The sequence below is a fragment of the Lonchura striata genome, chromosome 15, assembly GCF_050655825.1.
Source record: "Lonchura striata isolate lonStrDom1 chromosome 15, ASM5065582v1, whole genome shotgun sequence".
NCBI lineage: Eukaryota > Metazoa > Chordata > Aves > Passeriformes > Estrildidae > Lonchura > Lonchura striata.
This window is the reverse complement of record NC_140717.1, coordinates 16,368,288-16,391,156: the sequence shown is the minus strand read 5'-3', so window position 1 is coordinate 16,391,156 and position 22,869 is coordinate 16,368,288. Positions and strand designations below refer to the sequence as shown.

Here is a 22,869-nt window from a genome sequence, read left to right as displayed (position 1 = left end):
GTTGTAGTTTAAAAAACTACTTGCTATTTTCCTTTCTTTCAGAGTGACTTAATGAAATGTATTCATATAATTTTGCATATTTTTAAAAGAAGGCTTTCCGAAAGTTTATTATAATTTACATCTTTTATCCATGTATGTAGCCACACCCCCCATTGCAGATATTAATGTTTGAAACCCACCCATGACAAGGGATGAGCAGAGCTGGTTTGGCTCAGTCTGACACCATTTTACAGCCATCTGACAGACTTTCAAGTATCAGGTTGGCCTGGCAAACTTTTGTTTTGTTTGTGCAAATGCACACAAGGAACAGCCACCTTCCTCCAACCTCCAGCCTGGGCATGCCAGATCTCCAGTGTGCCAGCTGGAATGTTCTGGTGCTGCTAACGTCACGAGCTGCAGATCTGTGCTGCTGCTGGAGCACAGTGTGCTCAGTGCTGATGCAGTCAGAAGGAACATTGCAGTTTGAAGCTTCCATGTGGCTCAGCTGAGGGGGAAAATCTGACTAGCCAAAATTAGACTCAAAAAAAAAAAAAAAAAAGCCATTTATACCACAAAGTGGTTATAAAAGTAAGAGTGCTTTGCCTGATATCAGAGCCATAATCTAATCTGGGAATGAACATATGAACCTGGCTAGGAACAGCTTTTCCCTCAGAAAATGCCAGAGTTTGGTTGTTCTGCTGCAGGCATGAGTGATCTCAGGGAAGGTCATTGGGGGCTGAGATTTGCACAACAGAGGGGTCTTGGGGACCCTATTTTTAGATTTTGGACTTCTCATTCAGAAAGTTCTAGTCTTTCTAGATGGTGCCAGCACAGCTCTTCAGGGAAGAAAGCCAGATTGTCTGAAAACCTCCTCATCTTTCTCCTTGCCATCGCACGTCCCCAGGGCTCAGAGCTGGATGTCTCACTCAGACAAAGAGGAACAGCTTTTCCAACAGCAGCCAGGGCTTTGCAGGGTGCTGTGACCACACTGTGATTTAATCCCAGGCCTCTGAGGAGAAATGTGCCTCATGCACGGGGCAGTGGTGGTTCTGCAAGTGCTGGGGCTCAGACAGACGGGTGGCTGGGAGCTGCTGTAGCCAGAAATCCAGACAAGGAGAGATTCCCCAGCTGCTCAGCAAACATCAGGGTTCACGCTGAGCGGGAGCTGGGAATCCAGATGACACAAACCTTGAGAGAGAGATCACCTGAGAACTCCCTCTGCCATGGCTCCCAATTCCTTGCCATCAGGTGTTGGCAGGTCCTGGAGAGCAGGAACTCCCCATGCGCTCCAACGTCAGGAGGAGCCATTAGGCTTGAGGGGAAATCTGCCTTCTTTTGTTAGTGCCAAACTTTCCCCAAAAATCTCCTGCTCTTCCTCGTTATGTCTGTGGGTAAAACCATGGGAGGAAGGCTGGTATCTGAAAAGGAGTTGCAGAAAAGACATTATTGAATTGAGGGGTGTATTTCTCTAGATACTTTAGCAGAATTCAATAAAATAGTGCCTTGAGAGTGCAATATTTCCTTCCCTGAAAAATACTAAAAGGAAAATAGTGAGATACCACTCAATAGAATTCAGATGTGTTCCTGATGATTTAACCTTCATCAGCCTGGGGAATTTAGTTACGTTGTAGTGAATGCACTCCCAAAGTGATCAGATTCTGTCACTCGGATCATCTCTGCTCAGGAGAAACTAGGAGCAAAAAACAATGAGAAAACGACCGAAGCTGGGTTTTTAAAATTTGATTGATTGAAAACGTTTCCCTGTATCCCCTTACAGCGTCTCCCTCTGCCTGCCGGGGAGATGTTGCCGCACCCGAGGAGTTTCGTGGGAACGCGCTGCCCCCGCTCGCTGGGGCGGAGGAGCGGCGGGGCGGCCGGGATGCTCCGGGTAATCCGCCTTAATCCCGCTCTGCAGGGCGCTCCCGCCGTCATCGGGGGCCGGGCGGCGCACCAAGCCCGGGCTCGCGGCTGCATTCACTGCGGCGCCGGCAGGCCGCGGCTGCCCCGGCCCGCGGCCCCCGCGCCAGCGCAGCTCCGCGGCTCGGCCGCGCCGCTCCGCGCCCCTCGGGCGGCGCATCCGCGGGCCCGGGCCATGTGAGCGCCCGGGGCTCCGGGAAAGCCATCTTGGGCGGCTGCGAGCGCCTCATAGGCTCCCGGGCGGCCGCGAAGGGATGATGCTCGCTCGGCTCCCCGCCTGCCCGCCCGTCAGGCGCCCGTGAGCGCCGGCCCCGAGCGCCGCCGGAGCTGCGGCTGCTGCCGGCCCCGGACCCCCGAGCTGCGGCTGCTGCCGGCCCCGGACCCCCGAGCTGCGGCTGCTGCCGGCCCCGGATCCCCGAGCTGCGGCTGCTGCCGGCCCCGGAGCTGCTGCCGACCCCCGAGCTGCGGCTGCTGCCCGGCCCCGGACCCCCGAGCTGCGGCTGCTGCCGGCCCCGGACCCCCGAGCTGCGGCTGCTGCCGACACCCGGAGCTCCGATCCCCGGAGCTGCTGCCGGCCCCGCTCGGCTCCCGCATGAGCCCGCTGGCCCCCGGCACCGCCTGAGCGCAGGTACGCGGGGATCGCTCCTCTCTCTGCGGGGCCGCAGGGGATGAGGATGGGGATGGGGATGGAATGGGATGGGGATGGAATGTGGATGGGATGGGGAAAGGGAAGGGAATGGGGATGGGGATGCGTATGCTGGGGGAGAGTCCCCTTCCGGCGTCGGTAACTCTTATCGCAGGCAGGCAAACTTTATTATTCTGCAGCAATTCGGTGATGCCCTTCACTGCATCTTCCCTTCTAGGTGCTGCTGTGAATAATAAAATGTGCATCGTGCACGAGCACTAGGTAAAGGGATTAAACTCTTGCTAGATTATTCCATCCTCCCTGCGACTGATGTTTAATCTGATGTCATTTCCCAGTCGCTTTTAGGGTTTCCAGTAAAAGAAAAGCCATTTTGGCAGGTTTGATGGCTGTGTTTCTGCTCCGTGTTGGTGTCTGTGGCGAAGTTGGTGGTGGCAGTGGCTGTGGCTGTCGCTGCCCCCAGCCCCAGGCACGGCGCATCTCCCCGGAATGTGTTTGCTTTGCAAATGTGGATTGTCGTGTCACGGCAAAGTCATCCCCGGCTGCTGCTCCACAGAGCCGCTGCCCGTGCGAGTGCGGGGCGTTTGTCTGGCACCTAAAGCTAGATCGGAGCAATTCCGGTAAATACCTCATCCTTTTTCACCGAACGGCGAGATTTGCGGGCAGATACAGACAGCTACATGGGCACTACAGACAGCGGGGCTGGGGGATGTCTGCTCTGCAGACGATCGCGTAGAGCAGAATAACACCGGCTATGATGGCAAATTCCCATAAATAGCAGTGAATTGGCCCGGAGCAGCGTGCTGTGCTGGGTCCGGGGGTCCTGCGGGGTGCTCAGTAACCTCTCCCACGCTGCTGGCGCTGGGCACGGGGGTGTGTCCTTCCCAGGGATGTGATGGTCGACATTACAGCTGTACATGGGCTTAGTGCAGCTGTGCTGAGGAGGCTCAGCGCACATGAAAGCTTTTGTAAGCTACTGCTGCTGGGTTTTTAGTGGTAAAACACTGCCTGGGCTGTTTTGTCCAGGGCAGGCACCGATGCAGGGTTTGTATACAAAATATCTCGGCAGAATAACTTATTAGCGAGTCTTGACACTGCATCTGCTAAATTCAGAACCTGCTTATTAAGGGATTGGATATAATTTGAAGAAATACCTGAATTCAAAGGCACTGGTTGCAACATTAAGAATTGCACCAAGTATTCTGTGCCAGGGGAAGAACACCATGATTGTTATCATCCAGATAAAAATAAGGACTATTGCTTGGCAAAAGATAGAAGAGCTGCCTTAAGGAAACAGCATGAAATACTGAAACAGAGACCAAGCAGCAGAGAGGAAGATACAGCATCTCCTTAAAGCCAATATGATAAAAAATAGCAGTATATGGCTCTGATATGAAAGTTGCTGTTTTCACTTTGTATTTTGGCGTTTTTGATCGGGAGGTGTTATATTTTTATTAGAGGAGGGCTTTCAAGTCTGCCCAGCTGACAAATGAAGAAGGTAATTCGGATCAAATATTACAGATGTCAGCCAGGATTCACCACTGCAGACAGCTTTTGAAACACATTTGTGCTGCTTCTATTACCTTAAAGGAGTTTTGGGTTTTTTTAGGTGCCTCTTTGTTGTTCCTTTTTGATCTGATGGTCCTGGTCAGTGGCTTTTTGCAGACTGTTTCCTTTTAAAAAGGGAAAAGGCCGACTCTAAATGGAGCCAGCCAAGAGGCCATGCTGTGTGCAGGCTGGAGAGCAGCTCTGATTTTCCCTGCTTACATACCTGAATGGGTTCCAGCCTGCTGAAATGCAGCATGACTGCACGCTACAGGCAGTGAACAGAGGGGCTCTGCTATTGCATCCACCTTGATGAATTTGCTTCGACCTGGAGCACCTTTTTGAGGCAGGCAGCACGTTGAAATTTCTAGAATTAAAACCAAGTTACAGCTCTAAAACAGCACGTGGGTTTTAGGGGTAGGAAAAGTGAGATGGAACAAAATATGGGGCAGGGCAGTGCCAGAGATTTCTGCATGAAAATGGTCTGAATAGCTGCTAAGTGCTGCTGGAGCTCACTGCCAGCTGCAAGCTCAGAAATCTGAAGCATCTCTGTGGATGTGACCAGTCCTGCCTGTACAAGCTGTGGATGCACTTCTGCATCTGCCCAGAGTGCACAGGTGTGTCTCTGGTTTAGATACCTTTAGGTGTGTGTAACCCCTGCCCTTTGGAGAGCTGTGTGATCCCGAGCCTTAAATCAATGTACCAGCACAACAGGGCTCTTACAAAACCTTTCTGGGCTGCCACAAGAGAAAGAGAAGCCTGTCATCACTGATAATTAACATCCTCAGGTATTAGGGGGCTCCTTTTCGTGTGTCAAGTGCCCCACCACAGACCCAAATTAAATATCCAAACTCTCGCTGACTTTACTCTGGAGTGAGGAAGCAGTTGGCCAAGTCCTGTCCTTTCAATATTCATGTGGAATGGAGCGTGGTTTGACAGTCAAGGCTGTTTGTCATTTCACTGAGACTGTTTCAGGCCCTCAGCACTGCTACGGAATATGTCACACTAGCTGCAATATCTGTTAGTCACGACTTTTTTCCTGGGACTTATTTTTGGGTTATTATTCAGCAAAAGGTTCTGACTGAAGTGGAATTTTGTGGAAATCCTTTGTTTCCCCCTTCCATAGCCTGTATATCCTATTCTGGTCGAATGTCAAGCTGTGTAGTTCCTCTCTGGTGCTGGAAAGTCTCTGTGCATAGGGCCAAGGAACTGAAAGCTGTTTCAGATTTCCTGGAAAACCCCTGGTGCCACTGGTGGTTACCTGTCTGACTGCTGATGTTCTGTGTAAGATGCCTGTCCAGCACAGATGGGGATTGTCAGAGTGCTGCTGACAGCAGCATTTCCTCTGCTAGAACAGCATTGCTGCTTGAATTGACAAATGCATCCCAATATTGTGAATAAAAAGGGAACTGGAATGTAGCCACAGTGCTGGGAAAATGCAGCTTCCCCCTGCCAAGGTGCCACGAGCCAGTCTGTGCTCAGGGGTGGGGGAGAGGCTCGGGGAGCAGCAGCTGGGGCTGCAGCTGGGAGGGCACTGAGCTTTCTCTGCACCCATCCTGGTAAATGGGTGTGCAGCCCTGTTCAGCCTGCAGGTGATGGCTGCAAAGCCCCTGTGGCTGGGGTTTTGGGGAGGAGATGAGAGTGCTCCAAGGGCTCGAGGCTCCTCGCTTTGGCTGGTGCTCGTGGTGCTTGATCAGGAAACAGAGTGGGGCTTCCAGCTCTGCCACAGATCCTTGACTGGCCCTGAGCAAAGCATTCAGCATCTCCTGGGCTCTGCTCTCCTTCTGTAAATGGGAATAATAATGAACTCTTTCCACTACATTCTATTCATTTTATCTGCTTAGGAAATGAGATTTTCAGACCAAACACTGTTTTCTCCATCAGGATGCTGAATCCCAACAGAGGCTTCTGGATGCTACTTATAAATCACAGGCAGCCTGCATTGTGTGTTGTTGATCTATGGAAATATTGCTGAGTGCCAGAAGAATTTGAATTTGTTCTGGGGTTTCAGGAAGAACATGTGATTAGCTAACTTCCCTGTTGTGCTGGTGGGTACATCCAGGTTGGAGAGCTTCATTCCCCTGTGGTGGCACTGGTTTGGTAGGAACATTTCCAGTGCAGGTGTCAGGACAGAGGGAATGGGATGGGGGGGTTGCTTTTTAAAAAATATATCATTGCCATGAAGTTTTCTATTTTCTGTTGCACACAGGCTGGGTTTCTAGAGCAGCAGGAGTTGCTGTGCCCAGTGCTGGCTGCTCAGCAGCAGTGCAGGCTGTTCCTGTGAACAGGCAAGAGGAAGGCACTGAGAAAATAACAGCAGGGCACAGATTCTCTTCCCTGCCCTCATCTCAGGACAATTGGAAACCTTTTCCAGTTTTCCTTTAGAGACCATCCTGCAGCCAGCCCCTCTTCCTCAAGGCTGGATGTGAACAGGGTGGGCTGGTGGGCAGCCCTCACATGTTCCCTCTTCCTTCCATGCTCCCCTTCCCTAGAACTAGACTGATTCATTTTCTTTCACTGAGGAGCAGAAATCATTTTTACAGACAGCCCCATCAAGTTTTTACACTGGATGTGTGATGGAAAAATTACAATTATACCCCCTCTTGGCAACTGTGAAAGGAAAACAAGCCTTTCTTGAGGCAGGTTAACTTGCTTAGGGTTGGCCTAGAAGAATCCTAAATCAAGGCTAAATTCCTCCAAAATAGGGAATTTCTTCTGTGACTACCTTTTCAGCTCCTGCTTGATATTTCTGTACCTCCTCATTACAGATGTGGAAAAATGTCCTTTGTTACTGCAGTATGGAACACCATGGTGCCTTTTTGGTGTGGGAAGCTCAGTGGGAGCCCTGCCTCTCTCACTGAGAGTGTTCTCTGCTGTTAAACAGCCAGGACTGGTACAGATCTGTGCCAGCCACAGCCAGAGAGGGGCACAGCACAGGGCCCCTGGGTGTGCTGGGCTGGGCACTGGCTGGAGAAGGATGGAGCTGGGATAGGGTCGGGGTGAGGGTGAGGGTCAGGGTCAGGGTCAGGGTCAGGGAGCTGCTGGTGCTCACAATTCAGGGCAAGCAGCTCTCAGCTCTCACAGTGACCAGCATACAGGGCTGGCTCTGGCCCCTGTGCTGCATTTCCCTGCTCTGTGGCACTCACAGTCCCCCTCCTGGTAAAGCCTGACTTTCTGCTCTCCCCACCTCCCTGCCCCAGTCCTGCACATAGTTTGGAACCTTAGGAATATTCCCTGGCAGCTCCAGGAGTGCATTCCTTGCCCTCTCTCTTGTTTACTGCTTGCTAATTAAATTTTGTAGGTGGCAGTTTGGAATCTTAGTGGGACGTGTCATGTGGCTGCTAATGCTCTGCAGATCTCCATTACATAACCTTTAAGTAGTTTGGGAAAATGTGCTTGTGTCATACTGGGCCTGACATAAGGCTCTGTCTGAAGCCAGCGGCCTGATCAGGTTTTTTATGTAGGATGACTGCAGAAATCTTGTGGATGGTTTGTTCTGGCACAAGATTTGTGCCCTGGGTTGTCAGGTCAATTGTGTTCCCCGGCGGAGACGCTGTGCAGGCTCTGTCTGCCTCCCCCGCAGGCAGAGCAGGCAGGGCTGGGCTTTAACGCTGCACGCCAGCAGCGATGGATCAATGCTAAATGCAGAGCTGGGGCTCTTCTGCCCTCCCGAGAGCTCTGACAGCCCCAGCTCAGGCACGGTGCAGGGCAAGCACAGAACCCTCTCAGCCCGTCCCCCACCCTTCACCTCCCACAGCTCTTAACTGGGCCCTGGTGCTTTCTGCAGAATGAAAACGTGAATCGATACGGGTTTAAAAATGCCGTGTAGGGACGATCAATTTTTAATGCTGGGTAATTCATTAGGGTCTGCTTTGCTAAAGGAGCGTTTTGTAAATGGCAGCAACGTCTCCACTCACAGAGTGAGAGCTCTTCCTCCTTCCTCCAGGCCAGGACCATCTCCTGGTCACACTTCACACACGGTTCTGGACTCCTGGTGCCTAAAACATCCCCATACATCCCTACACATCCTTACACATCATCCCTGCACATCCCTGCACATCCCTGCACATCCCTGCACACCCTTATATACCATCCCCATACATCCCTACACATCCCTATACAACATCCCTACACATCCTTGTACATCATCCCTGCACATCCCTGCACATCCCTGCACATCCCTGAACACTCTTACACATATCCCCACACATCATCTTTGTGCATCCTTCTCCACTCTCCAGTGCAGCTGAAGCACTCCCTGGGTGGACCAGCCCAAGGAAAAAGTCTCATTTTGGTTTCCAGGCCAGGCCATGGCCTTGGAGGCTGATTCCTGCCTGTGAGTTTGGCTGTCTGTGCCTCTGGTCGTGCTCTCTGACAGACCACAGGGATCCTCTGCCTCCCTTCCCTCACCTGCTGGGAGCTGCTTGGTCCTGCAGTGGAAGTTGTAATGAGAAATGAGGAAGAGCTGGATGAGATTCGGGGTGCTGAGGCAGGGGCAGCTGGGAGAAGGCTGGTCCTTGGTGCCACGGCTCTGGTGGCACCAGGGACCCTCAGCCTGAGCCCTGCAGGGCTGGGAGCTCCCAGCTCTCCTCACAGTTCCACAGGGTGAGGTTTCTGCCGCAGCCAGAGTGAGCAGCCCTGCCCAGTACTCTGGATATTGATCCCAGCTGTCCCATGCCAGTGGGAGTTTTTCCACCTTGGATATTGGTAGTTACTAATTATCAGAAACCCCAAACCTTGTGCTCAGCTTGCAGCTAACTTCCCTTTTGAAAAATGTCTGTTTGATTTCTGCAAACACTGCTACAAGGAAATGAAGTGTGTAAAGCTTCAAGCTGCTGATATTTTTGTAACATAATGGTAAAAGTGTTGTAAATACGCAATTTTTTCTCATCTTAAAATAAGACAGGGCAATTTAGAACACAGAACCAGGGAGGAAGACAAGCTGTCCATGAGATGGAAGAGCGCAGCAGTGAGCGAGGCCATGAGCTGCTGACCCCACTGGTACCCTGGGGTCTGTGGGGCTCAGGTGGTGCCAGTGCTGCTCCGTGGGAGGATTGCCCTGGGCAGAGAGCAGGGAGCAGCACTGAGAGCTTGTGTTTGTGTCCTGGCCACCAACACCATGCACGTTCATCAGCCACGGCTGTCAGTGCTGCCACAATGTGAGGTGACCCTGGAGGGGCACTGGGTGGGTGTCACAGCGCGTGTGTGACCCTGGAGTGGCACTGGGTGGGTGTCACAGAGTTTGTGTGACCCTGGAGTGGCACTGGGTGGGTGCCACAGCGTGTGAGTGACCCTGGAGTGGCACTGGGTGGGTGTCACAGAGTTTGTGTGACCCTGGAGTGGCACTGGGAGGTGTCACAGTGTGTGAGTGACCCTGGAGTGGCACTGGGTGGTGTCACACTGTGTGAGTGACCCTGGAGTGGCACTGGGTGGGTGCCACAGCGTGTGAGTGACCCTGGAGTGGCACTGGGTGGGTGTCACAGTGTGTGAGTGACCCTGGAGTGGCACTGGGCAGCTGTCACAGAGTCTGTGTGACCCTGGAGGGGCACTGGGCACTCCCCAGTGCTCTGCAGAGCCCCAGCCCAGGGCAGGCACTGAGTCCTGCCAGGCCAAAGCCCCAGCTGGACAGGGCAGAGGATGCTGAGGAAAACTCTCTCCTCCCTCCCTGCCACGCCTGAGCCCTCTCTCACGAGCTGCCTCCCCCTCCCTGGCTCCATTGTGCTCAATGAACTCAAATTCAATGCTCATTGAACTCAAATTCAGGCATGTAAAAACCCCAGAACGTGCAGGCAAAGGTGCTGCTGATGTTTTAGTCTCCCTTTATTTAACAGCATTGGAGGGCCCATGCTGCTGCTGGGCAGGATGTTTTCTCACTCCCATCTGCTCTAACTCAGTAACAGGGAATTTTCCCTGCTGCAGCTGGGCTGTGCACTGGGATGTGTGGATGGAACTGGCTGTAGTGAGTTGGAATTATTGTATGAAAGGTCTTTTAAACACCAGGAAGGGTGTCTGGGCAATGTGTCCACATGTCCTAGTGCTCTCTTTGGGGTTTTACCAGCCTAGGTTGCCCACCTCAGCTCTGTTTCTTCCTCAGAGGTTAGATCAGATCCTGTAGGATTTCCCAGGCCACTGAAAGAGGAAGGAAGAACTGGATAGGCTTAAAAAACACCCAGTGAGAAGGTGGAGTGGAAAACAAAGAACTAAAGAGCAGCATCTGTTTATTTTCCATGTGTGTAAAGGGATTCCACTGTTCTCTTCCTGGACTTGCTTCTTAAAATAATTTGGTAAATGTGAGTCCAGAAGTGCCCTTCGTTAAACACTGGTGAGTTTTACTAATTAGTTTTACTAATTCCTTGTCTTTGGTGCTGGCTCTGTCCTCAGTAATGCACCACAATTTAGCTTTTCACAAGCTTGTCACTTGTGGACTACTCACGAGTAAGCAGAAAGGGTCTGTCCTTGACACCACATTGCCTCGGGGGTAAAAATGAGATTTTGTCTGTGGTGTGTAACAATTGCCAAGAGAACAGAATTTTCATAGCAATCATGGCTGTTAGAAAAGTGCAGATTGGAGGCATGTAGCACTATTTATTTTTTGTTCTCTGCAACATTCATTAAAAGTATAATTGCTGGCATTAACTAGGCAGAATAATGCATGCCTGTGAGCTGCAGTGCTTTTAAAGGTCCATGGCATTCCTATTATCAGAATTTCTAATTTATTGGAATAATTTCAGGGCTGAAATGGGTTTCTCTCATAATGGGTTGGTGCAGTGTATCTTATTCAGAGCCGTGGTAAATCTCACGTGCACGAGTCCCAGTGCTGCAATCCAGTACAGGTGTGCATGGGAGAGTGCAGCTGGATTTTCAGGCTTCCATCAAACCTGCTCCAGGGATGAAGTCCCACAGGAATGTTCAGCTGTCACTATCCATCACTGCTGGATTGATAATAGACCGCTGTTACATAAATAATAAAACCAGCAAGTAAATACTTCAGGGGAAATATCACAATATCCCACTGTGAGCCTCGTGCCTCTGAAAATGACCCGGTCCTTGGGAAGGGCAGGAGTGAGGGGTGAGAAACAAACCCCATTATTTCCATCATCAATAATTAAAACCATTTACAAAGAGTGTGGAACTATTAAAGCACATCTTAAAGCTTTGGCTTTTTGTGCCAGTGTAGGATTTGTGTTCAGGAAGGATGGGCTGGAGCCTGAAGAAGCCAGAAGAAAGGGCTGTTTGAATAAACCAGGAATTTGGGGAGCTTATGTTATGAAACACTAAAAGAGCTTATTCTTTGTTGTCTCTTAGTGACAAATTGACAAGGTAGGTCTGATTTCATCACTGATGCTAACTCAGGCACAGACTCAGTGCTGAGTGCTCCAGGTCAGGCACCCAGGGCTTGCCAGGACATGGAAGTGTTCAGAAATGCCAAAAGCTGCTCCTCGTTAGTGTAGCTCTTCCACAGCATCTGTCTGGCTGAGCTTTAACCCAGCTTTACTTTTAACCTTGTCTGAGTGTTTCCTGGGCTTGTTCTCTCTGAATTCAGTAATTCTCAATCAACCCTTGCTCCCAGTGCTACAGGAATGTTCTTTATGTAAAAAAGCCCTTTTTACTTTTGCAGTCTTTACATGGTACCTGTGGTACTTTTCTCAGTGTGAATATTTTTCAGTTCAGACTCCCTAACTAAAAGCTCTGTCTGCTCTGGAAGCCCAAGCACATCCTCCTCCCTTCTCCTGCCTGGGGAGGCAGAGGGCAGAGTCGAGGTTCAGGGCTGGCAGGAGCTGCTCCTGCTGCAGAAAAACCAAGTGCATTTTTTGTTGCAGCTGCTGCAGGAGGCGTTCGCTGGGGCTGCCTCAGATTTACTGGGGAAGCATCGTGCCTGTGACACCTTGCTAAAAACTCTCCCTCTGTGCTGCCAGCAAGCATTGTGCCTGTTATCCAAACGGGAAAATATTCTTATTTGTGTCTTATCTAACAGGATTCACTCCCTCCCCATCCTGACTTGGTAATTTGTTTGTAGGACAGACTTGGGAGTTTGTGTGGGCCAGCCTGAGCGCTCGGGGTGGACTTGACCTGAAGATTTCTGGTCTCACCTATTCCTCTCTGGTCATAAACCATTGCTGATGATTTATTTCTGAGCCTGGATAGTCCAGGCAAATGCTTTTGACCTTGAGGTCTTCCAGCTGTAATTTCTGGGGATGTTTTGACTGGGATCTCAGTTTTGCAGACCTGTGATGATGGGTGACGTAGAGGAATGTTAGATCTGCTGCAACCACCTTAAAAATAAAGAAAAAATTCTTTGTTCAGCTGAGAGGGAATTCTTCTGGTCCTAAAAGTCCTGCTGAGAATCAAGAGGTTGCTGGAGGTTTCTAAGGAAGGATTCTTTCGGAGAAAATCAGGCCAGGGTTTGCCTTTTTTTCCCCCCCTAGGGTTTAGAAGAGAAAGTGTATTTAAAGACATCCATTCTCTTCCTGCATGAACAGTGGCTGGAATTTAGCGTGCTGTCTGCTCTGGAAGTTTATTAATGTAATCACTCAGCTGCAGATAGTTAAAACATTGAAGGAATCAGGCTGGCAGGGCGCCTAATCACTGTGCAGAACCAAGCCACAGCCCAGCAATATTAACCTTTCCCTTCTGGAGCCCTTCCCTGCCGTGTGCTTATCTAAGCTTGCCAGCAGAGCATGCGAGGTGGAGCCTTCAGGAGGTGTGCTGCTGTGGGGTTTTGCTTTGTTTGCAGCTGGAAGGATGAATTCCAATGTCTGTGCTCCCAGCTTTCCTGCAGGACGCTCTGGAGCCTGGGTTGCTGGCTGGGGGGGGAGAGGTGGAGGTGGGACTCTGCTCCATGGACCCCTGGAGCCAGAGGATCCCTCAGGCTGGAAAAAGCTCCAGGGCAGCTGTGTACAGCAGAACCTGCCCAAAACTGGGCTCCAGCTCAGCAGAACCCGCCCAAACTGGGCTCCAGCAGAACCTGCCCCAAACTGGGCTCCAGCTCAGCAGAACCTGTCCATTACCTTGCTGAAGGCACCTTCTCATCCATTTTAGCATATTTGAAGGCATCATTTAAATGCTACTCCAGTGCTTGCACAGGCAGTCAGAAATACAAGATTCTCCTGTGAGGGAGGGAGAGAGAAAGCAAAAAACGTTGTCTAGAAAAGTTTTTATGTCAATTGAAGTCAGAATTTAAGTTTGTGGAGCTCACTCAGTCCAGAAAGCTTTGGACAGATGTGTATTAACATCTTATACTGGCAGTGATAAAGAGGTAAGACATCCAGGAGAAACAGAATTTAGTTATAAGGACAAATACTGTATGCTTCAAGGAATCTTCAAAGTACCCACATTCCTTAAAAGATGGAAAGCAGGAAATTGCAATGAATCTCACTTTCATTAAGGGGATCAAAGGGGAAGATAGATGTGACTTGCATATCATCAGTTCCAGCCTTTTGCTGATACAGGGTGCAGATGGAGGCCGGAGAAAAAGAAAATCCTTTAACTCATCTTCATATCCCTTAATAGGAAAGTCAGAGTAAATTGATTCTCACTTCCTGGGCTAAATTCTGGACCTGTGATAATAGAGTTATTTAACTTGCCCTTGTTCAAAGAGCTCTCCTGGAGAAGGGCAAGTGGAGCAGCAATTCCAGGCACAGCTCCCCGTGGGATGAAGGTGCCAGCACAGGTGTGTGGGGCCCAGGAGCTTTGGATGAGAAAAGTGAGGGGGAATCCAAGGGAAATTCGCTGTGAGGCTGGCCAGGGGTTTAGCACCATCACAGGGACACGAGGAATGACTAATGCCCAGGCAGTGATAACTTACAGAAATCAGATGGAGAAAGCAAGCTTTCTATTTTTAGTACCTTAGAGTGGATATAAATTACACCTTAGAGCACCCATTTCTTCACTGAGTGACAGAGGGCCCAGACAACTGGAGTGTAGATGTTCATACATCTCTAATTATAAACAAAATAATCCCATGAAGATTTATATTTTCGATTTTGTATAATAAATTGACTCATTTTTAATTATGAACATCTTTAATCTCAGTAAGAGGAGTACATGCTGAAAAATGTTTGATGCATCATTTACAATTTCCAGATAGATGATCCCAAAATCTTGCTGCCTGCAGAAAGTTGTGTGTTTTATACTGAGGGGTGGCTTGGACACAGCTCTGTCTGGCGTGTCTGTGTCTGGCTTGTCTCTGGTTCCTCTCCAAGGCTGAGCCTGCCCTCTGTGAGCCCATTAGTGCCTGCCAGGCTGCTCCTGGAGAGGCCAGGCTGTGCCTGCGGGGTTCTGGAAGGAGGGCAGGGCCTGCAGGGCTCAGGTGTGCGGGGCTGCTCCGCCTGCTGCTGCTCCTGGCTGCCTGTGCGGGCTCTGAGCCACAGGGCTTGTGGCAGGGAGCGCCAGAGATCAGATCAGTCAAACCTGGCATCCTTTGTAATTGCAGCAGGGCAGTCAGGGGATGGTTCTGTTTATAATTGCAGCAGGGCAGTCAGGGGATGGTTCTGTTTATAATTGCAGCAGGGCAGTCAGGGGATGGTTCTGTTTATAATTGCAGCAGGGCAGTCAGGGGATGGTTCTGCTCCCTGCTCCAGGCTGCCCTGGGCCAGGGGCAGAAAGCCTGGGCTGTGCGCTGCTGAGGGGAGGCTCTGCTGAGGGGAGGCTCTGCTGAGGGGAGGCTCTGCTTTTGCCAAAATGATGCTTTTGCTGCTGCCAGAACGGGGAAGTCAAAGCTGGTTTGGCTTCTGAGAGAGAGCAGCTGCTCTCAGATCAGCTCTGGCTTCACTTGGGCTTTCGCATTTCTTCACAGAGATGAATCCTCAGCTCCCGTTGTTTATGTCAGAGGCAGGCAGACATTTTCCTGACTGTCATTTTCGCACAAAAAGCCACCTCAAATCCTTTTTAAAGGATTTACATTTTATGTTGATAATACACAGGGCTTAAAGGCCTGATTCTCCTTAGACTGGTGGTAGTATCACTGTGGGATAATTCCAGTGAGAAATATATTAGTTACATGTGTGAAATGAAAGAAGACCTGGTCTGGCTGATGTATTTACATAAATTTCAGCAGCCCATGGAGAAGGCAGGTATTATGTTGGCTGCTGTGGAGCTCCTGCAGAGTGGCACAGTGCTCGCTCACACGCGGGGCTGGACGCTGAGTGTGGAAGCTGCAGCTGAGGCAGCTTTGCACATGGGCTGTACTTCTGTGCAACCTGAATGGGAAGTGTCAGCAAGAGACGAGGTGAATTTTACTGTTAACAAGAATATTCTAGACGATTCAGCATGGATAGCTGCTGTTCATTAAGGCTTCTTTCCTCAGCCAGGAGGTGTGTGCAGGTTTGAGCTGAGGGCCAGTGCAAAGCTCTGTGCAGAATGGCTCCGTACACACCGGGCACAGGAGGGATTTCTGACCCCCTTTTCCAGGACACAACGCAGGAATAAAATGGAGATATCAGCCAGTCTTATGCTCAGTAACCTTTTTCTAATTTGTAAATGAGGTAAATTATTTGATACTTACACTTTATGGAAGAAATAGTAGTGTGGGTGTGTCTCTTGTCTCTTGATCTGAGTTTATCCTTGTAAGTTTTGTACCAGAGTGTTAAAGAGTAATAAACAAAGCAATAATTCCACCTAGATAGCCAGATTTGTATTTTTTCCAAGAATCACACTTCTTGTTCTGGCCGCAGGATTTATCAGCACATTCTGTGAAACTCTGCTTTTTGAGACTTGCAGCTAGAAGTGGTTTTTACATTTACACGGCAACACAAGTCATTTGCATCAGAGTTTCCTGCCCAGAAGGTACCCAAATTGCTCTGAATTTATGATAAAAACGTTGACAGCAGACTCTCACTTTGAGTTTAGGATAGATTTCTGCAGATAGGTGTTTAACTAACTAAATTCAGAGCAATTTGGCACAGCAGCTAAAAATATGGGAACCCTCAAGACTGGAGTGCTTTGGAGAATTGGTGACAGCTACAGCAAGAGCATGATGAAAATCAGAGTGACTGAGAAGTGTTTAAAGCAAAAGGGCAGAGGAGGAGAATTAAGGGTAGGATATGAGGAGTGAGAAGAGGCTTTTTAAGCAGGACTTTGCTCAGTGCAGCTCCCACCAGAGCTGGGTTTGTGAAGAGTTTCATTGATGGAGGAAGTCTTTGTGTGCCCAGGAGGCTACAGAGTGTCTCCTTCAAAGAGAGGGGCACAGAGCCATGGTCACCTTAGATGGAAAAAGTGTGGAAAAGTAGTCTAATAGTTTATAGATAATATAATGTCTATTTTATTTATATATATAACTTTATACATATCAAATTTAATAGTATATAGTTAATATATGGTTAATATAGTTGCTGAAGATTTTATTATTCCTATTATAAAAAAACCCAAAAAAACAAGCCCGGTCCTTATCTGATTTTTGAAGGAAATAGTTCACTTTGCCACATAGGTCACGTACCAAATCCAAGTAAATTATACTTTTTCTGCAGTGTTTTCCATTGGTTGGTGTGAGAATTTTATTGCTTATCAGGGCTTTTTTCTGGTCCACTGTCTGCATTCATTTTATCATTCTGGTGATGCAGGCTCTGGATGTTTCTGTTCCAGGGCTGGGATTGCATGCCTGGACAGCCTCCAGTACTGCCCATTGTTCTTTCTTACTTTGAGCTGCAAGTGACAAGTGAGCTCTAATTTTTAAATTTATTTATCAAAAAATCAAATCAACAATCTTCCCATTGACAATCAATATCGCCATTCACCCAAAGCTAGATGTGTATAATTAGCCACAAGCCAAACTTTGCATTTTCAGTAGTGTTTCCTCTTTGCTGTCGTGGTGGGAATTGTTCAGTCTGGCTAATACTGGAAGGGAGTTTGAACAGATACAAGGAATTTTTTGTCTGATGACAAACACACCTTACTCATCTCTTCTTGATCCCATGAAAGACCTGACAGCCACCAGGGTAGTGTCACTGGCAGCCCAAGCTATTTGAATTTGAGAATGTTGTCTTCACTGATTTCATCCAGGAAGGTTTGAAATACCAGACGAGTGGGGGAAGCAGGGTTGTTGAAGGCAGCAACCTTGCACAGCCAGGCCAGGAAACGTGACAGTGTCTGCTGTCAGACTCGTGTCCATCACCAGAGCTCCAGCTCAGAGGGAAGAAGGATTTTTATTTCAGTTGAGATCTGCAGGTTTGAGCTGCCAGCTGCTCGGGGAGCCCAGGTCACTGCTCTGCCCCAGCTGTCACTCAGCTCTTTGTGTGCTGACTGTCCTGCCCATCTCTATTCCTGGCTGGCACAGAGATAAAATTCAGGAACACCCCCTTGAACAGAGCAGTGGGGAGTGAGCTGGCAGGTTCCTGCTACCCCAGAGCCCAGGGAGCACAGACATTGTCTGTCTGACTGTCTGTCCCCTTCCAGGACACCTCTCCTTCCACGTGGCTGTGTCCAGCGAGCTGTGAGGGCTCCCTTCAGCAGGGCAGAGCTGGTCAAAGGCTGGAGCACTGAGCTCTGTGAGCCTGGAGCACTGAATTTTGAAACACCGAGTTTCAGTGAAGGTTTTGCAGCTGAAGGTTCAGTGTGGACATGCTCTGAATGGATGCTCCAGCCAGGAACATGACAGAGCAACCTTTAAATGCTCCACAGCCCCCAGGCTGAAACTGTGAGCAGGAAAATGGATGTTCAGACCAGCCTGGGGTTTGCAACTGGCCAGGGGCACAGCTGGCAGCCGTGGCTGTGGGAATGTGATGGAACATCCTTTTAAAAACACCCAAATCCTCTCGAGTGAACCCCTATGACCTGCTGCCCTGTTGGATATCTGCTTGTCTGCTCTGAAATGTTCTGAGAGCTGACAGAGCCCTGTGCAGCTCCACCAGGTGTCATCAGTGGAGTATTTTGGGATGTTGCTTTGCCTAACCAATGAGCATGTTTTGTTACATGCCTCCAAAAATTATTTAACAAGAAGTTGTGAGTCTTTCTTTTGGAGCCCACTTTCCATTTTCCAGTGACAGCTTGCTTTCACAACATCAGAATTGTGGGACCATTCGGTGGGGACCCTGCAGATGGTTATCCTTTGGAAAGCCAAATACTCTTTCTCTTCAGATGGTTCAAAAGAATCCTTATCAAACTCCCTGGGTGTATTTTTGACAGCGTTCAGGTTTTATTTCTCTTGTAATTACTTCCCTTTCATGCCTCCAGGCTATTGCAAGGCAGTTCTTTGAGCATTTTCCCTCAGAAAATGAGGCTTTGCAGAGCCTCTCCTGAGCAGGTCTGGGCTGGGGCTGCCTGTGGCTGAAGGGAATTTCCTAAATGGCCAGAAGGGAACATCCCTGTGCTTGAAGAGCACATCTGGCCTGGAGGGAGAACGTGAAGAGCACATCTGGCCTGGAGGGAGCACGGGTGAAGGATGCAGGGGGACCATCGGTGTTGTCTGGGGTTTGTGTAGGAAGAGTGGGCTGGGAAATCTCTGAGCCTTCCTGTGGTGCCAAACAGAATAACTTGAACAGAAACTTCAATAAACTGGGCATCAAACTACAGGGAGAAGTATAAATTTAGTTTAATTAAAGGCACTAAAATCAGGCAGGAAGGTTATGTAGCAGGAACCCTTAACCTGCTGGGAGGGGGCTCTGCTGCTGGTGGCAAGGCCAGTTCAGGGATCAGCAGGGGCTGAGCATCTTTGTTTCTCTCCCCGCTTGGATTCTGTGCAGCTGCTTCTCCTCCTTTGTTTATTTCATTAAAAATATTCCTAACAATGAAACATGGTTCTGTGTACTGCCTGTGGTCCTGCCATCATCTGGAACCACTTTTTTCATCAGTTGCCAGTGGCTGCCCAGGTCTGAATTTCTCTCCTGTGTCTGTGTCCCATAACCTCAAAAGTCAAAGGCTTTAGTAAACTTCCCTATGTGTCTGGATTCATAAATTACTGCAATTCCAGGTTAGTGCTCCTTTCCTTCACCTGAACTTTCCCTTGGTGGAATGTGTCCCATGTCATGAATATTTTCAGTCTCCCCTTCTGCGCACATAGAGCTCTGGCAGATCCCAACCTGCAATTACAGCTCTCCCTCATCAATATTTAAATGGCAGCTCAGCTTTCAGACAGAGTGCACCGTGACAAAGATCGAGCTTTCTGACCTTTTGTTAATTTGCTCAGTGAAATAGGATTCCCATGGTCTTATTTTTTGTATTTAAGAGAAGAAATTTGCATACAGAGAGGGTGTTGGCTTTTCTCATTTTTGTTGCTAATTTCCTTTTGGTACATTTGTTCTGGTAGATCTTAAAGGAAAACATCACTGGATAGTTTTATCAGTTATGCATGAGAATATGAAAGATAGAATTAAAGAAAAAAACCACTTGGGTTCTTTATCAGGAAATGATAAGAAACTGTTTTACCATTGTGGAAAAAAAATCAGCAAAAAACCAAAAGTAGAAATGTGTCTAGACCAATGGAGAAACTTGTTATCCCACACTGCATTGGAAAGAAATGCAAACTTTTTATGATAACAGTGGAGAGCAAAGCTGGAAAATCCCAATTACTGCTTTGGAAATGAAATGATCTATTCTGGAAAATAACAGCACCTGCAGACCCCCAGAAACCAAACTGACAGAAGACGAAACAAGGAAGTGTGTCAGTGTAATCACAGATCCACTGGGCTTTCAGGAACTGCAAAATGAAAATTGTACCATGATTTTGTAATTCTTAGCTAAAACATGTGGGTTTCTTTGTGTTTGTTATGAGTTTATTGTGGATTTTTCAAAGGAAGGAATGCTTGCAGCTCCTGGAGCTGGGGCAGCCAAAGCCTGGGAAAGCTCTGGTGTTGGCCCCGTAGTTTCCTTCCTGCTCTTTGTTTCCTGTTCTATAGGCAGCCATACATGAATGGCCATAGCTATAAAGTTGATTAAAGAAGGGACCTAATTAAGGGTTGTAATTAAACTAGTGGAGGAAATGACAACGGAATTGAAAATTCAGAATGAGCTGTGTGATGTAAAGGCTGATGGTGCTGAGGCAGTAATCTGTATGAAAGAATTGATTCTGTAGCCATTAGTCTTTTCTAATGAGATTAAGGATGAGGTGGCACGATCTCGCTAATTAATTTGGTTTGTGACTTTGAAATGTGATGTAATGGGACGAAACTGGTGATTGTTTAACACACCAAGCTCTCAAATTGGAAGACAAATATCAAAGTAATTCCACGTTCTCAGCTGTACCAGGGCTGGGGATAAGATTTGACTTAACTGAGACATCAAACCCACAGCCTGCATGGTCCAGCCCAGCATGGAGAGATTCCAGGGCAGGGCTCCTCCTTGTATCTTTTTTATCTTTTCATGGAGGCTCCAGGAGAGCTGCTGTGGGCACATCCTCCCTGGGAGCCTGTGCAGGTCTGGGATCTGCAGCATTTTCTGTGCTCTGGGTGCTGCATGGTGTCACTCCCCTTGTCTGCATCTCTGCCACCTTGTCCTGCATCACCACAGTGCAGGTGATGAGTCTGGAGGATCTTTAACCTAAAAAATCAAAAGTGCTCCTAATCCAAGGCTCATCTTACTGTGGCCTGCTTACACTTAATAGGACAGTAATAAATTATAATAAATTAATTCTGGACAGTAAATAAAATATGTCAGCTTGGTTAGTAACTGTATTGAATAAGTGTCTGCACACACACAGTGCAGAACTGCACAAGTACTGCACATTGTAATATTGCTGATTATTCACTAATGCTGAATATTATTTTATTATATATTCACTAGTTCACTGATACGTTGTTATATATTCACTAATAGTGAATATTTATACTCTGATAGATGCAACAGGAAAGAGACTCAAAAGCAGAGGCGGGTCGGGAAAATCCTTTCAGTTTCAGAGGAAAGATTGAAATGTGTTTTGGGCAGGATTTATTGAAGTATCTTCCATTAGAAGCTCAAAGTTTGAGCACTGCTTCAGCAGAGTGATAACCTGCAGTTGGCATTTTGCCTTCCTGCTGGATGTCACCGTCCTGTGCAGCCTGGCTGCTGGCTCTGTGGTCACCAGGCATTCCTCATGTGCAAGGCAGCCCCAGGGACAATTGTGAGTTATTTCTGATGTACAGTGGGAGATCATCCAAGAGGAGGCAGTGGCAGCAGCTCTCAAAGGGATGTTAAATGTTAAAAACAAGCCTGAGTTGTCCTGCCAGGGTCTGGCTGCTCCAGCTCAGCTCTGCCCCAGAGCCCCGGAGCAGCTCCTGCCTCTCCAGCTGCAGCAGGGCTTTTCCTAGAAAGGCTTTTCGTTCTCAGCAGCCTCTGCTGGCCTGGCTGTGCTGCAGCCTCTGGGAAGGGTCAGCTCCTCCTGCTGCTCCTGTCACCCGAGCCTCTCCCAGTGACAGGGTTAGAACCATCGAGTTATGGCTCTGACAGGATTTTACCTGCATTTAGGGACCCTGCAGGCACCAGAGCTGCACCTTTGGGAAACATTCCCCATTTCTGCAGGGAGCTCTTGATCTTTTATTCTCAGAGAGCCCTAAGGGAAGGCTGCAATTCCTCAGGAGTGGTGATAACTCTTTGCCAAGCCCCACTGTGACTGCAGATCCCGTGCTGGAGCAGCACGCTGCAGCTGTGAACTTGCATTTTGGAGGCCCCTGCCCATGCAGCATCGCAGTGCCACTGACACAATCCCTGCACAGGCACCTCCGTGGTGTGGTGTGCTCACTGCATTTGTGTCTGTCAGGAGTGATGCCTCATCTGCAACCAAGCAACCAAGCAGGGTAACAGGAGTCACTGATAGACTTCCCAAAACAGCTCTTTTCCCCAGCAAGGGCTGTGTCACAGGGCTCTTCAGCAGCCAGCCTGCGCCCCGTGAGCCACCAGCCAGGTCCAGGAGGGTTGAATTACCATCCTGGGCAGCTGGCACAGCAGCCCTGCTTCTGCCCAGGGAAGTCATGAATTATGGAAGGCGTGAGTTTTCAGCCAGCCCAGCAGCTGAGGGAGGATTCAGCCCCTCCTGAGCGATCTGCCCTGTCCCACCAGCCCAGTCTGGACTTGTGCTGATGGGACACCAAGCACTGTGTAAGTAAAGGCCTCTGAGGCTGGATGGAAATGTGGGGCATGGGTGGAAGTGTCTGTCAGTAGCTCTGTGCAGTCTGTCAGACTGCAGCCTCTATGCACACAGCCTGCAGTTCATGTGCCCTGCCGCTCTGGGTGTGCAGGGACAGCATCCAAAGGCATTCTTAGAGTTCCATTCCAGGGAAGAAATAAGTCTTTGGAAGAACTGATTCATGCTTCTCATCCCCTCCCCTGTTCCATCGTGGGATTTAGCACAAATCCAGGCTCCAGAGGGCTGTGCTGCCCTTGTGTAACAGCCATGGTGATGGATCTGAGCTCAGAGGTGATTGGGATTATTGGGATGGGGAGGAAGGTCTGTGGCACTGCTGGGGATGGCTGTGCCCTGCTGTGCCCCTGGCTGGGCAGCCCTGAGCAGGGGAATGCTGAGGAGGGCACTTGGACACCTTGGCACAGCCATGGGCATTCCCTGGGCTCAGCGGAGGCATGGGATGTTTGTGTGGAGATGAGGAGAGGTGGGAGCTGCTGCCCTGATGGTTTCTGCAGAGAAAACAGGATCCCTGATGGATTTTGCAGAAAGGACAGGATTCCTGATGGATTTTGCAGACAGGACAGATCCCTGATAGATTTTGCAGAGAGGACAGGTTCCCTGATGGATTTTGCAGACAGGACAGGATCCCTGATAGATTTTGCAGAGAGGACATGATGGATTTTGCAGACAGGACAGGTTCCCTGATGGTTTTTGCAGAGAGGACAGGTTCCAGGTGTTGAGTGCTGGTGGAAGGGAGTTA

The 22,869-nt window shown here is 49.1% G+C and overlaps 1 protein-coding gene across 3 annotated transcripts in view; it reads left to right on the top strand.

Moving 5' to 3' along the window:
* RIMBP2 (RIMS binding protein 2) overlaps positions 1-22,869 on the top strand; it is a 98,012-nt gene that overhangs the window by 10,195 nt on the left and 64,948 nt on the right. For 2 of the 3 annotated variants that reach the window (XM_085593394.1, XM_085593393.1), the window contains exon 1: positions 2,359-2,524. The exons of the other annotated variant lie outside the window; for it this stretch is intronic. The gene's annotated coding sequence lies outside the window, so the exon portion shown is untranslated. Of the gene's footprint in view, positions 1-2,358; positions 2,525-22,869 lie in introns of those variants that run through there. 3 annotated transcript variants of the gene reach the window in all.